The 15,211-nt window shown below is 42.4% G+C and overlaps 1 protein-coding gene across 2 annotated transcripts in view; it reads right to left on the reverse strand.

The window, feature by feature from the left end:
• Window positions 1-10,470, reverse strand: part of fam222ba (family with sequence similarity 222 member Ba) — a 50,238-nt gene extending 39,768 nt beyond the window's left edge. Inside the window, exon 1 of one of the 2 annotated variants that reach the window (XM_044141373.1) lies at window positions 10,258-10,470. The gene's annotated coding sequence lies outside the window, so the exon portion shown is untranslated. Of the gene's footprint in view, window positions 1-9,102; window positions 9,357-10,257 lie in introns of those variants that run through there. The other variant, XM_044141374.1, reaches the window with a different exon arrangement.
• Between the last annotated feature and the right edge of the window lie 4,741 nt (window positions 10,471-15,211).

The following is a 15,211-nucleotide window of genomic DNA, read 5'->3' on the forward strand; positions in this document are numbered from 1 at the left end:
ACTGTCTCACCGAGCGCATTTCATCCCCGCTGCTTTCACAGCAGCGACGATATTTCAGCTCGTAGTACGGAGGGGGTTGGCGGCGCTTGCTGATGCCACCGGTCTGCGCACAGAGGGCTCAGTCACAGGCTGGGGTTGGTTGTTTGGACAATGTGGGAGTCAGACACACTGCCTGTCTGGAATAACGATTCAGTTCAGCTGCTACAAAACACCCTCTGGTTCCTGAGGAAGTTTCATAGAAGAAGGAAAAAATAATAATAAAGTACAGTGAATGTTTTGCGGGCACAGCAGCTGAAAACCTCAGAAGAATTTCTGCCTTGTTTGAGTTGGTACGTTGCTATCAGAGAGCGAGGCCTGCATTTGCCTCCAACCGCCACTGAATGACATGCCAGAGATTAGCCTCTGAAGGTCACAGTCCTAGTCTATCCTTTCAGCCGCTTTTCACAACAGAACCCCGGGCCCTTTTGAACAACAGGAAGAATGTCATCTGGTTACTTTTCAAGGCACGGAGATACCATTCACAGCGGCCAACAATGGCTGCAAAGAGCACCGGAGGGTTAGAAGGTTATAAAGAGACCCATTCTGAGCAGAGCTGGCTCTCCAGTACAGTGCACGCATGGAGGAAAAAGAAAAAAAACAAAAAAAAAACACACCCACACACTGAGGCCTGGAGAAGTGGTGTAAGCCATGATAAAATGAGGAGGGTCGTGGACAAGTGGCTTGGCCTGGCCGCCCTCCTGAGCGGCTCGACTCGGTCTTCCTTCCTCTCCAGGACTGATCTCATCACCGCTGTCAGCCCTCCAGAGGAGCTGGAGTCTGTGTCATTTTGGGGAAATGACAACCACATCATAACATCACCATCTTCTATTTTCCAGTATGCTGGAGATAATGCATGCAGCTACTCATTTTGGCAGAAAAATGAAATCCTATTTGAATTTGCTTACAATTAGAGTTAGGGAAAGTTCATAATATCTGGAGTAAAGTTCTGTGATATCAGTAATTGCTTCTAGCTTGGCCATTGCCGTCCTCCTAGGGCACTAATCCACTTTTTTCACTTCCAATACCAATACAGACATTGGAGGTTTAGCATAGGCCAGTATCGATGCAACCAATGACAACGGAGGAAGTCCGTTTAATCCGTGTTGACCACGCTTCCAAATATTGAGATAACATGAACAGCCGCCTCGCTCAGACCTGCACTTCCCTCTTCACTGTGGAGGATGGTTGTTTACAACGCAGAATATTTCTGGTAAGCGTCAACGCATTGACCTGGCACATTATACAAGTCACAGGTAAACATTAGCAATGGGGTACAATGTAAAACTTCAACAGAGTACATCCCTCCAACAAGCAAACGTTTCACAATAACCAAGAGCCAGAGGTTCGTTTTTACCAGACTACATTGTTGCTGTTTTACTTTCAGAATTTTTTTTTTAAAAAGTGCATAAATCCCCACAGAGGAGAAAAGCTAACAGCTAGTCAAACAGGTACTCTCATTTTATCTGATTTTAGGAGTTTAAAACAAAAATGCCAGCATCACTACGCTTAGATTAGATTAGATTGAGGCTGTTAGTTGCGTCAATCCCCCTGGTCACCCGTAACTCTTCAGTCCTCTCCAGGTTCGCCCAGATTAAACATTTGAATAATTAAATTACTATATAATATTTTATATTAAAAAAAGTTATCCAGTAAATGGCTTGTGCTAGTTTAGCGCTTTTTCAAGTCCACACGACCCCAAAATGCCAAACTCTACATTCAGCCATTCACCCATCATTCACGCTGATGATAACAAGCCACTGGATAGTAGCCACAGCTGCCCTGGGGCGGTCAGACATGTTTGCCTGTCCTCTTTAAAACCCTCGGCTGGTCGAGGAAGAAAGACGCTCACACTGAGCCAGGCTCTGCTGATTACTGGTTTCCTGTTAAAATCAGGTTGTTCCGTTCCAGTGTGACCACATGCTTGCTTTAGACGAGAGATTGCTGCACAGCTAACAACTTAACTATCACATACTAAAATTAAATATATGTACATATTGCATGTGTATAAATCAGTGCTGTAATCTATTCATTTTATTGGATAGAGATGATTTTAAATTTTGGTGTTTAAATTGAATTAGTTTTTGTTTGAAGTGCTTGTGTCACAGAATATCAAATACGTTTTCTGCTCTGCTCTTTGCAGAAAAACAAGCGCTAACAAGTTAATATTAGCTTCATTTTAGCTCCATTGGTTTTTATTAGATAACATTTTAAAACAGCTAATTATGACTTTTATGTCCATGAGAGAGAAGTGAACAATTCTTTCAGCAATAGGTGGGGGAGAAACTCTGTTCCCCAACGCTACACAGATAAAACAATTGTGGTTCTGAAACTTTTTGAGCCATGGTAAACTTGACAACGCTAACTGGCTAATGCCATGACAGCAGACTGGAGATCAGCTGATCAGACAGAAGGAAGAAGCTGGTTGCATTAAAACAAAGTCATTTCTTGCAGCGTGACGGACGTTGCTCTGCCGAGAAAAGAATGCGTTGCACATGTAACAACACTCTTTTCAGAAGTGCAAACTGCAAAGGGTTGAAATAAAGGATTGTACCTCAGGAGTATGAACGCTTCAGTTTGAGTGGTGATAAAATCCCTCCACACACCCCATCTTAGACGTGCTAGACTCCTACATACTGTGATATCTACCTGCTGCTAAAGGTATGGCAACTATTGCTGAAAACTTCACAAAATCTGAACTACCCCTTTAACTGCAGCCATGTAGCATTTACAAATATGATTTAATGTTACCAAGTCTGTAAACCTGGCCCCACATCGTCACACTTGAGAGACAGATCTGAAACACTTGACTGATTTAGACTCTAACCAAGCCTTTGAAATATATAAAATAAAGCCCAATTAGCCTGCAGCATTTTACATCTTCTCCATCTCTAATCCTCTCATAACTTGGGCTTATTTAACATCTCACCAACTAGAACACTGAGCTCAATTTCCTCTCTCCCCAGACATCCCCCACAGCTTTACTGGTGCTTTGTTGTGAAATCCCTGCTGACCCCACCGCTCAGGTCAGCCTCTGAGCCTCTCTGTCGGTAGCTAATGACGTCCTGATATGTACAGCTGGCATCCACATTGGAAAAGTGCAGCAATAACCGCTGACATGCTAATGGCATCTATTGGGATTACTTAAGAGCGATGTAGGGCTCGCCTAGCAACCTTTCGCCGCAGATCGTTTGGTAGCGCGGCTGGGGAGCATCAGCGTAGGGTCAGTGATCCGATTGAGACGACCTTATCTCGCGCCATAAACAGATAACGGTATCTGCCCTGCTCCTCTGCTGTTCCTGAGAGATGGAGGCGGATAAACAACGCCGTCATCTGCAGCGTCTCTGACTTGCCTCATTGGACAGACGCTTTCTAAAGCAAGCCCTGTTGATTCTGCTGCACTGACTCCTGTTGCTGGGAGGCTTAAGATTCCTACATGATTACCCTCAAGCTGAAGACATAACAATTTCAGAAATCCCTTTGGTCCAAGTGTTTGTAATGTCAGTCCCTGGCTTAAAACCTCAGGTTTGCTGAGCACAGACTAGGGCTGGGTGATGTGGCTGTAAAAGGTATCATGACATAAGCATTTCATGTCAGTCAACAGATAATTGATTTGGTTTTTTGTTTTAAAGAACCAAAAACGGCTAAACTAGTGACATGACCTTTCCTCTTTTATCCACAACTTCCTCTTGAATACTAATTTTGCCTTTTCTCTCAACTCCAGTCTTTTTTTACTTTTTAATTATCTTCTGACAGTTGAGACTTCATAGTCAAGCAGACCGATTGCCTACATTTCCCATGACAAATTACTTAATTTCCCATAATCCTATTGGATACTAGCAAGCTGAGCTAGTTGGACGTCTACCTTCTTTTTACCGGGCCAAACTAACGCCTTTCCTCTGCTTTCATCCCCCAGAATGCTGTGCGCTTCTGGACCAGTGAAACTATAAACACTTTATCAGACGTATTTTCCATTTATATTGATTATGTGTCTATCGCAATAGATGATGTTGGTGTTTCATCGCCCAGCTCTAAAAGAGAAACTAACCAGCCACAGCAGGGCTTTCTGTCCTATTTCTCTCCACCGGCTAGCAGGAAAATCTACACAACACACACAAAAGCATGACTAATAAAATCATAAAGCTTATCTCAAACTTTACCTGCAGTCGTTGGAGATAAAATAAAGCAAGTCAGGTGAACCATGCAGCCGTGCAAGGCAGTCATTTCTCGCTGATGCACTTCCTAAACACCTGATCTAAAGTGCATTATGATTCCAGGTATCCTCTCTGAGCGTGACCTAAAATTGTCCACCAACTCCAGCAAACATCTGCTCAGAGACACCAAATACATACAGCAGAGGAATCGCAGGGCAGCCTCTCCTGCTGGTGGATGGCTGAGTGGGTGAGTGTGGGCAGACAGCTCCACTGGTGACTAGAGGGGCTGAAAGGTGGAGCTGCCTGGCAGATACCAGATATAATCTCTGCCCTGCTGCCTCATTTGCTAAATGGGTAATATCCACACACACAAAAAAAGCTACTCTAAAATGACTAGGTGAGGAAAGTGAAAACCTGCTATGCACATCAAGCACACAGGCACCTGTGAGAGATTTAGCATGCATGGGTTCCTGCTGGAATATGAGAGAATCAAACGCATTTCATCTGGGAGGGCACGCGGTTACACATTTCCAATTCAAGTACCGTCACTAAAACCCTGCGCCAAATCACTGGCTCTGAATAAACCCAAAACGAGCGCCAGCCAAGTGGCTCATTTCAGCTCGGGAACATCATCACATCAAAAAAAAAAAAAAGAAAGAAAGAAAGAAACCACTCCGGTTAGCCGAACAATTTCACAGTCAACAATCACCGAGTCCAAACTGTTACTAATCAATGTATTTTAATGAGGCCCCTGTGATTTCCAACAACAGCTGAAACATGAAAAGCTGCTCATGTTCTCTGGTTCACTCTTTGTACCTTGTGATCTGTTATTCATGGACTGCTCTGTAGTCTCTGAGAAATAAAGCAGAGCTTTGATGTTATCCTCTTCTGACTGCTGTCCGACACAGGCCTAACGCTGGGGTTCTTCTTGGGCTGTCATGAGGCGAGAAAAACCTTTTTGCAACACAAAACAGCCAGGCGTCACAACACAATCCACTGGGGAAAAAAGAATTATTTTAGCCTCGAAAGCCAAGCAACACTCACGCCCGTCTCCAAGGAATAGGATTTAAAACACAGAGAAAACATCTGCAACTGTTTTGGTATTTTAATCAGATTTTGTGTGATAGACCAACACAACGTGGCTCATAATTGCAAAGTGAAAGGAAAATTATGTAGTTCTAAACAGTTTTTGCAATATTTAACAAGTGTGCTGTCCTTTTTTTTATCCAAGATTCTGATGCAACACTTAGTAAAATCTCTTGAAATTAAAGATTTGGGCAGAAAGGCTGTACGCTTTTTCCACGTCTAGATCCCTTTTTCTGTCTTAGCCAAATACAAGATGGAGATCACCCTGAAAACATCGGTTTCACTTCTACTACAGACTCTAGAGTGACCTTTCACCGTGTGCACCAATTAACCAGATTCCCTGTTCATCCCCACAGCATAATGGAGCCAACACCGTGGTTACAAGCAGTTATCTGTCACATGTAGCATTTCGCTTGCTGGCTAAAAAGACCAGCATTTGTTTCTTCTGACCAAAACGCGTTCTTTGATACGTTGGCTGTGTCTAGAGTTACACTGGGCAACCGTGCCTTCCTGTTTTCATTTCTAGATGATGGGTTATGCAGTGCTTGATGAGATACTTGAGGATTGTTTTCCAACCTAACTCTGCTTTAAACTTCTTCATAACTTTCCCCCCGTTTCTCAGGCTGTGTGATGCCGTTTGTTCATCAATACTCTCCAACAACCAAATAGGGTCTTCAACATCCTGATACTGAGGTGGATTTTATTTACTGATTAGGTGACTTCTAAAGCACCTCTGGATTTTATATAGGGGCATCAGAAAATAGGCGGTTGTGTAGAAATGCATCCACTTTTCAGAACTTTTGTCAGAAATCATCTCAACTTCATAGCTGTACATTACTCTATGTTGGTCTATAGCAGGAGTCTGCAACCTGTGGCTCATAATTGGCTGAAAATAATGAAAATTAAATAAAGATACAATAACAATTGCAGGTTTTAGCCGTTTTTCATCATTTTAATGGAATAACTGCATTGGAGTTCCACTACAGAGTGACACTAAAAGTACAAATAACATTTATTTTGGTTGGTTTTTCTTATATTCGCAACTCAAGGTTTTTCTTTACATCTTTCCACAAATAACAGCCAATTGATTACAATGTATCCGTCCTCTTTTTGCCTAAATTTCACCTTTTTTTTCCACTTTAAAACCTATAAATAGTACTAAAACGGTGACAATACATTAACATCCATAGGAATTTCTTTTAAAAAATTTCCTCTCCTCAAAAGGTCATGCAACATTTCCAGCTCTAAACCAGCCTTATTTTTCCTGAACTGAGGGCCAAAATGTCTCTTTGTCTTGGTCTAAAACATCACTCTCAATAAAATCTAATAACATTTGTGGTTTTTATCCAACGAAATTGGAAAAAATGTTTATGAATGCTTGTAAGAAATGGCAGTGTAGCTACGTAGGTGAGCATTGCATTCATAGTGTGCTCTGTTCCCTAACCTATCTTTGGTTTTTCTGCAACACTTTAACATCCCCCATCAGCAAACTGAGAAGGATCAGCAGTTGCAATGCCACACCAAAGTTTATTGAGAAAACTACCCTCTTAAACCACAGTGCAAATCAATATGCTCAAATATACTTGTCAGTATCTTCCTAGGGAGAGAGAGAAAAAAAAAAAAAACAAGACGAGTTTGCTTTTCTGTCGGCTTGCCCTCAGCAGAGACTCTGGATTTGCAGTGACAGGTCAGAGTCAGCACATGACTCACGGACAGAGGAGGAGAGGCACTCTGAGAAAGCCACGCAGAGATCTAATTAACACATGCATTCAAGTGGTATTTCCATTTGGTGGAACGCAGTAATTTTCTGCATTGCTGGCCAGCGTGACACGAACAAACGAACCAGGTGCTCCTGACACTCAGACTGATTGCCTGGCTTTATGACTAAGAGCAAACACGAGCGTCATTTTCAGACTCAAACAGAGAGAGCATCGTGAGCACACAGGGAAAGTCACACCTGCGGCACCAGAACCGCACACAGAGCCGCCGCGTTCCTAACCGGCGATAACCTCCGCGTCGCAACGCATCTCTGGCATCTTCAGGCGGAGAGTTGTGCGCGATTCGTCGGGCTGTCGTCATTAGAGATGAGCCGCGCTTTACAGATGAGAAGAGCCCTTACAGTAATTTACTGCAAAGACCTAATTAATCTTCATTGTGCTGGGAAACATAGCACCCAAACGCAAAGACGGTTTCCTTCTGCACTGATAATTGCAGGGAGTCGAGGGGCTTGAGTTTCCCCAACAACAAGGTCTGAAATTTAATTATCTGCTCTTTGGAAAATGTAGGGGGAGAAAGCTACATTGCAAAACTGCACTTTGGGGCAAGTAATATCAGGCTCTTGTTTGAGCAAGCACAGGATACCACTGAGCCATGCTCCATGCTGCCATAAATTAAACAGTCTCACCTTTGTTTTTTGGGGGGGGAATTGGTTTGTCACATGATAACAGATTCGCTTTCTGTTGGTTCTGTATCCAACTGAAGGTTCTGATGCAAGGTAAGCAAAACTCCAAACAGTACCTGACTTCAAAGCTGGGTTTCCATTACAAATGTGCTCAAAACTTTTTCAATGTTTTGCTAATAAAATAATAATTTTAAAAAAACAACACAATTTTGCAGTTCTGGTGTTTTCATTACATAAGAAACGCAATTATAAATCACACGCGAATACGTGCTGTCGTGTGGCAAGCCATTAAAAGACATGCAGCGCCATCGTCTTCCTACCACTTCCTGTCGTCGTCTTTTACCCCAGTAGAAACATCCGGTCCAAGACATCTTGATGCATAAACCAAGGCAGATTTGTAAAATATATTGCCTTATTGATTGGTTTTAATTTGCCACAACCTGTCCAGATGGACTTTGGTTAGAAACTAAAACTGATACAGAGTAAAGAACAGATACTGGATTGGTTTAGTAGACGGTTCAATTATCTTATTGATATTTTCGTTAAGATGGATTATATGCTAAACTGCCTGACGTACAACATTATAAAGCCATTGGACCTATTGTTGATATTGAAAATGAATCAATACAGTACAAACTGAACGCGATGTGTTTGATACAAATTTATTCGTTTTTTGATGCTAGGCTATATCTAAATGTTAAAATTTACTTCAATGACCGTTTCAGCAAAACAACTGTTTGGTCTAATGTTTCCTAAATAATTTAGACAAACGGACTGAAGACAGGAACAAAGGTCATGACTTAAATTTACAAAGTAATTCCATTGGAGAGTACTGCATTTTAATAAATATAGCTTAATATCATCACACTTTTTATGAAAAAGTTAAACCTTCATGTTTAGAACATTTACAGAAAGAGATTTAAACTTAGAGGAGTGGCAAAAGCTAAAGAGGCAGATTAGCAGGACATTTTACTGAGGGATATCGTCTCTTCTCCCTGGATATTGAGCTCTCAGCATGTCATGACTCAGATGAGTCTTTAGATTCATTTGTTGATTAAACAATAATAATAATCATACAAAGAGTGGGGAAAGATGCCTCGACACATGGATGTGAAAATAATATTGTAAAATTTCTTCAATTTTTGTTGTATTTTAAAATACCTCGCTATCATTTTTTTTCTCTTATTATATAAAAGCACAATTGTTGGACTACAGAGAAAAAAAAATAAAAAAATCGAAAATCAGTATTGGCCCCGAAAAGTCTGATCGGTGCATTTCTGATCCACACAAACACGATCTTTCTCCCGCATTTTGTCATTATGGATCCGCTTCCCCAACAAATAATAATAATGATAACAGTCCTGAATAGAACAGCTGATATCTTCCGATCATTTCCTACCCAACATTAATCCAGCTTCATCTTACCCTGAGCCGAGGGTAAGACCTTCCCGGTCCCATCAGTCGCTGTGGAGTTGCTCTATACTGCGGTATGCCTCTCGATAAAATCCGTGACATTACAGAGCGATCACATCAACGGAGCCAGCGGACCCAGAGCAGCCAAAGACAACACGGACAGGCTGTGGCAACATTAACATTCCTCCGTCTAAAGACCAGGCTCACAGGAGAAGAGGAGGAAGAGGAGGGGGGACATCGATAGGATCCCATTAGTTAAGTGCGCCCTTAGGATACCCGAAATTTGATCAGAGATAGTCCTCCTCCTTCCAGACACGATCCATTAGAGCTCTCCTGCTCCGGAGCTGCTCCTCCTGTTCTCCTCCTCCTCCTCCTCCTCGGTGGTCGAGGTTGTGCGGCAGGATCAGGATGAGCCCGGTGACGTCAACCTTTTGTTATCACCTTTAACACTTGCCTTTGCAGGTGCAAACACTTTCCTCTGTCGCTGCGCGTAAAGCTGCTATTTGCACAGCGCACACATCCCCGCGTCTGTCGCGAAGAGGGCTGACGCTCACATCTGGATATTTGCTTCCACTTCCCGAAGATTTTAGGGAATATCATCAGCGAAACACACTTTAAATTTGAGCAATGTAATATATATATATAAAAAAACAAACTCAACTTTATTTCAATTAAGCTTTTTTTTCACATTTCGCCTAAAACATCCTGGGAGAAGTGGTATAAAACCGCCTGTATGTGTAGTGCAAATTACGTATGACAATCCTGTGGCAGGCAAATGAATAATCCCCTACGGGTTGGTGTCACATCACAAAATACAACTAGCTAAAAAGCCCAGTTCGCTCAGTTAACATCAGCTTCCAATGATAAAATTAGGCTCCCCGTGTGCCTATAAACATGTTTGCCACTACTGAGAGCCAAAGCGTCGCTGTGGGGTTTCACAACAGATAAGCTGGGATAAAACGGGGTCAGCAGAAAGCTATAAACCTCCAGGTTGCCAGTCAGAGTGCCAGCTGACTGCCAGGGCTCCGGGCTAAGCTAGCCAGACAGTCTGAAACATACACAGTCCCATTGTTGCCTTCCCAGCCTCCCCTCATATTTCTGCCTCGGTTCAGGGGGACGTCACACGGCATCGAGCAGCAAACACGGGGAAAAGACGTAGGAACTTACCCTCCGTTCACCTCGGGGAAAAGCATCATTTTAGACCGTGGCCATGGTTTAAAACGGACAGATTTTCTGCCGTCGCCCTGCGCTGGCCGAATCACTGCTGCTGCTGCTGTCTGCGGCACCAACTTCCGGCGCATGCGCACTGGCAGGTGCCGTTCCAAACAGAGCCGTGCGACAGAGAGCGTTAAAGGTACAGCCGACTTATCTGAGCTAAATGGCGAATTTAGCGTTTGGTTTTAAAATATGCGTGTCATTTTAAATATTTGCTTTTCTAAAATAAAATACATTTCTGAAAAATATCACCAATGGCTTCAATACTTCATATTTTATGACAATATAGAGCAGGGGTGTACAAAGTGTGGTTCGGGGGGCCATTTGTGTTCCTCTGAATGATTTTGCAATTCCAGAATGATGCAAATTTTTCAGACTGGCACAAGCAGTTAAAAGGTTGCAGCAAGCATTTTTGAAGAAAAATGCCTTTCATTTAATAACACTAAAGTATTTCAGATCTAACATGAAGTACAGACTAATTTTAATACAAAAATCTGAGCAATTTGCCTGTATCATTAAAGCATTGTATGTTTTAATAATATAAAAGCTGTTGAGGTTTGAAAAAAAAAAGACATTAGTTGTGGTGTATTTTAAAATCAGGTTTTGAGGCATGTGAGAGCTTTTCACTTTATAATTTTAGCCCACCAGGCAAAACACCAAGAAAACATTTTCAATACAACAAAAATAAAGCCTGGCTCCTGGTAACCAACTAATTACAAAGGGAATTTAGAAGTTTTGAAAATACTCAGAGCTGGACCAAAGCATATGCAATCTAAGTCGTGCTTAGAGAACTTATATTCTCAAACTTCAAATTTGACTGAGAAGAATTGTGAACTATTCTTAATGTTAATTTGATCTTTGTTTAGCACATAAAAGAAGTGGCGGATGCCTTGCTTGCAAACATTTAAAGGAATAACCGTAATTTATTTAGCAGCTGTCAACTTCTAACAGATTTTATCCAAAGTCCTTTTTAATGCAATAAACTCACCGATGAAATAATGTCATGAATTGTTTTCTTATGAGTCAACCAGATATGTATTTAATGCACAAAATGTGGTTTCTCAATCGCATTTGAAGAGATGAGAGTAAATAGGCCCCTAAATCAAACTTTGCTTTAGGCTCTAAACAACCTCTGAATTTTTTCAAAAACCAATGAATAAATACTCAAAGCCTATTTTTTTTATGTTTAATGGACACCTTCTTGTTTGTACATGTAGTGTTTATCTGGTTCACCTCAGTGTTCCCCGTGCGCTATTAGGAATCTTGCTGGGAAAGATAAAGCCAAGAGAGAGCACTCCTGGTCAATAGTGTCACATGCTTTGTGATTTGATGAAATGTTCTATTTGTGCAGCCTGGTGTGTATGGCCCCCTAATCAAAGACTTATATTTCTGTGACAACTAAAATAAATTACTCCATTACAATCGCCCACCTGCCCTCTCCACAGTATTGATACCCTTTTATTACCAGACGGAGGCAGACGGACAACACCGACGATTGGCCTGAGTTAGCGAGAACGCTCCAAAACGTGTGTTAGGTGGCCGCGTAATGTCATGTCAAGGTGGAGTCTCCACAAAAAGTAATCACACTTTGATTGTCCTGGAGAAAATTACACACGTTCAGAGCCACAAACACGCCTGATGTGGTGCATTGTGAGAGATAAGCGCACGGCCCCCGGCTCCCAGAACAGGCCCGGCTTATTACAATACTTCAGCCAATTTAGTGCCTGCAAGCTTCACTTCCCCCATCAGCGGCGGCAGAAAGAGGGAAGAATTTGGTTTGAAAGCCCAATCACATGCAGCGCTCCGAGTTCAGCAGGTGGGGAAGTAGCAGCGAGCGGGACCCCGTCAGGCAATAATACAAAGTTAATGATGCAGAATGGAGTCTTTCTCCATGGCGAAGAAGACGTCAATACAGGATGTTTAAGAACGTTGTTCCTAATTACGCTTTTTAAATTCAACACTGACGTGATTGATGATTTCAAAAAGAGGTATTATTGATCCACTTCACAGACAAGTCTCATCGATTGCAAGTCTAGAATGAATAAAAGTTTTTTTTTTTCTTTCCCTTTACACCCCCCAACCCTTTTATTTCCCCCGCTGAGAAAGAGATTGTACAATCAGAGCATAAGTGTGACCTATATGGGTAGTTTGGAGCCAAATCACATCTTTTACAAAGGAAGTCTGAGCAAGGACGTATGGAACGGTGATTGCTGGATGGAGGGACCCTGGGGATCTTTTACGGCGTCGCACGCAATGCAACAGTTGAACCCCGTGCCTTTCTCAGTCTTTACATATGTGACCTGTGGCACTATCGCTGCTAACTATAGCGAGTGGCAGAAGAGCCTTAAATTCTCATTTTTACCAACCTTTTACACGGATCAGTATGGAAGAATTAACAGAGGCATTGCTTGCAAATTAAATACATTTTCTTTTATTCACAAGAACAAAGAAGTGCCCTGTCTAATGCAATGAACTAATGTTAAACTGCTGCAAGCACGCCCCTTCCAATCAACATCGCCAAATTTTGAGGCAGCAGCTTCTAAATCTAGTTGGTCTACTCATACGAAGATGCATCCATATAGTCATTGATCAGTGGGATTCTTTACAAATAGTCCGACTTCGCTGGGGGTCTCAGCATGATTAAGGTAAGAAGTGGCTGTTGCACAGAAAGCCAGTCACGCCTCTTGCTGCAGTCAGCAGTGATGGAGTAACGGATGCACTGACAGATTGTTTTTCTTCCTCCCCTTCACCCCTCAACACACACCGCCACTCCCCCGTTGACATGCCCCCATGGCTTCTGCTTATACTTTGTTATTCCCTGAGAGAGGAGAGGTCTCCTTATTAGTGTATGAACCTGACGCTCGTCGCATGTCTAATCCCAGTAAATCAACAGGAGAGGCAGCAAAGGCCGGAGCATCATGACACCACCTGGTACAGCTGCAGAAACGTTCTGCATATTCAGGGTGATCTAACCTGCTAATGCACCGTTGGATGTTGAATTGCACAAACCCGGATTGGTCAGGAATCAACAACTCGTCAGACTGCCGCAACAAGGATGAGATTTTTTTATTTTTTTATTTTTTTCCCCATCACTTCGTGCTGGATCTCATTGGCAAGTGCACTTCAAACAGCAAAAGTGCTTATGATTAAATGGTACGCAGGCAAATCATTTTCTTTTTTCTTTTTTTTCCCTTTTGGTCGGGGTGTAGTGGGTTCTTCTTCCTGAAGGCCAAAGTTAATGCTGTTACAGAAAGAACTCGGATACACTCCCACATGAAGTGGCCATGTGAGGAAAGCCCAACGGGAGGGGGGGGGGGGGGGGGGAAGAGCCTTGAATGAATCTGAGAGGCAGAAAGTGGAAGAGAGGCAGATGTAGGGAAAGTTCAAACATTACTGATCCTCAAATATCCTTTTTGGTTTCTGGTTCAAATGGAATTTGGCTGTAAGTGTCTGCTAAAAGCTCCATTTTTGTTGCCCCCCCCCTTCTTCGTCGCCGCCGAGCTTTTAGAGCTAGATGATGACAGATTGTGAGCTACCTGATATCCTTCATCATTCTCCCCCAGTGGAGGTGTTTGTTCCAACCCGAGCAAGTCCTCAAGGACTAACAAACAGCCGGCGGGTTTTGATGGACTACAGGGAGACATCTGCTCCGCCTGCTTTCGCCATGCATGTTTGGAACACCGTGTTACAGTAATCAATCAATATGCAAGCCTGGGCTTTTCGGCCTGTTGATTAACCTTACAGACCTCACGGTTATAAAGTCATTATGTCGGCCTGTCATTGTGAATTGGTTTTTGAGGAGCTGCAGAGAGTGGGTATGACAGCAGGCATGGCAGAGTGCTCAATATAACCTCAACAACATTGTCACAAATGCGCTTGGAGCGCCCTCGGGGATAAGCTCTGTTCTGTGCGCTCCGGGGAGCCAGGGGAAAGAAAAGCGTCTGCGCGGTGCAATCTGATTTGTGGTTACGGGGCACAGCAGCCCTCGCCAAATGATCAACAGAATATCATCCCCGGCCCCCAAAAAGATCCCGTGAGCGCCGTCATCCATTTAAACTGCAAGTTGCTCATGTCAGCAGATGTGTTTCTGCATTGTGATGAGCTCTTATGGGATTGCCGTTGGAGGTTTTTTCGCCTCTAAATGTCCTCCCTGCTGTTGACAGGTGGTTCCAGAGCTGAGGGGGCCCCCCAGGTGTCCTCTGGGAGTTACAGAGAATTTGCTGCAAAATTATGCACATCAGCTTGTTTCCTCCCTAATTTCTCGACGGAGGCAGTATATAGCTGTCAAACATGTGAACAGAAATAATAAAAATCCCAGGCGTGGAATGCACGATGTATCGACACTAACGTCAGCTAACCTTAATGACCCTAAATAAACAACCAAAGCTACTAAAGAATGGTCAATGCATATCTGTGGCCTGGGAAAATCCAGTTCAGAATCTGTCAAGACTTTATAAGATCCAAACGCTGATCTCCATACACATTCTGCATATATGTGTATGTACATAGATGCCTGAAATTGTTTTGTTCCAAAAAGGATTGGGGAAAAAAATAATAATTTCTGGAATTTCATAATTCAAAAGACTCCTGTAACTGTGGTGAAAGGTGGATTTACAAAGTAGTGGGTAAATGCATATGAATATCAAACTTTGCCAATTATTTTGTATAAATATATGTTGGTCTTTCCAAAGAAATATCTCAATGGGTGTGAAAAAGGGCACTTAAGCATTCTTATATTTTGAGAAATATTTATAAATTTTTTTATTTATTTGCTTTCTTGTCATTTTGAAACTAATTGTGTAGTAAGCACATTGAAGAAGTTGTTTACACATGTAAAAAGCTGACTAAGATTTCTATAGGTAAAACTAAGCATGGATAAGCCCCAAATCCATGCAGGTCAAAGAAA

Source organism: Gambusia affinis, linkage group LG15, assembly GCF_019740435.1.
Source record: "Gambusia affinis linkage group LG15, SWU_Gaff_1.0, whole genome shotgun sequence".
Taxonomy (NCBI): domain Eukaryota; kingdom Metazoa; phylum Chordata; class Actinopteri; order Cyprinodontiformes; family Poeciliidae; genus Gambusia; species Gambusia affinis.